This window comes from Micropterus dolomieu, linkage group LG21, assembly GCF_021292245.1.
Source record: "Micropterus dolomieu isolate WLL.071019.BEF.003 ecotype Adirondacks linkage group LG21, ASM2129224v1, whole genome shotgun sequence".
Lineage (NCBI taxonomy): Eukaryota > Metazoa > Chordata > Actinopteri > Centrarchiformes > Centrarchidae > Micropterus > Micropterus dolomieu.
Window position 1 is genome coordinate 35,123,397 of NC_060170.1, and position 614 is coordinate 35,124,010.

Sequence of the window (614 nt, forward strand, 5' to 3'; positions counted from 1 at the left end):
GTCTATGCTAATTTAGTACATTCTCATCCAGTGAATGACAGACCTGATAAATTCCTGTACTTCATCACTTCATCACGTTTCTGCAGAAATCAAATCAACGTCCAGTTTTGCCTTAAACCAGCAGCAGAGGTGGAAGAAGTACTTTGATTCTTTACTTGAGTAAAAATACTAACACCACACAAAAGTCCTCAACATGCAACACAGCAACATGTACTTACAGTATGAAAGTATAGGAGCTCATGTTGCAGTAAAATGACTAATATTCCTCCTGCATTAAAAGAAAATGTCCTGTTTCCACACTTGTTGGTTTTGAAAGGACTCGTTGGTACAGAAAGGTTTGAATCTTTCTTGTTGCCAGCGACAGGCTCAGACGGTCTTCACGCTGAAAGCTAATCCAGCGTTTCTCGCGGCTTGATTACAAAGTCAATGCAAAGAGAGATTGTCCGGACGTCATCGACGGCTTCAGAGCGCCGTGTGGAGAGGACCGGGCAGAGCGGGGAGTGAAACGCCGCTGGCCGACGGAGAGCTGCTAAAGTACGGGGAAGTGTAGAGGAAAGCAGCGCTGCAGCTTTTGGACACATAAACCACCGCAGTCGGTCTGATTCTGCTCTGAC

At 45.6% G+C, this 614-nt stretch overlaps 1 protein-coding gene across 3 annotated transcripts in view; it reads right to left on the bottom strand.

The window, feature by feature from the left end:
• The window catches only part of grin1b (glutamate receptor, ionotropic, N-methyl D-aspartate 1b), an 85,902-nt gene that overhangs the window by 18,642 nt on the left and 66,646 nt on the right, over nucleotides 1–614 (bottom strand). The gene's annotated exons all lie outside the window — the stretch shown is intronic.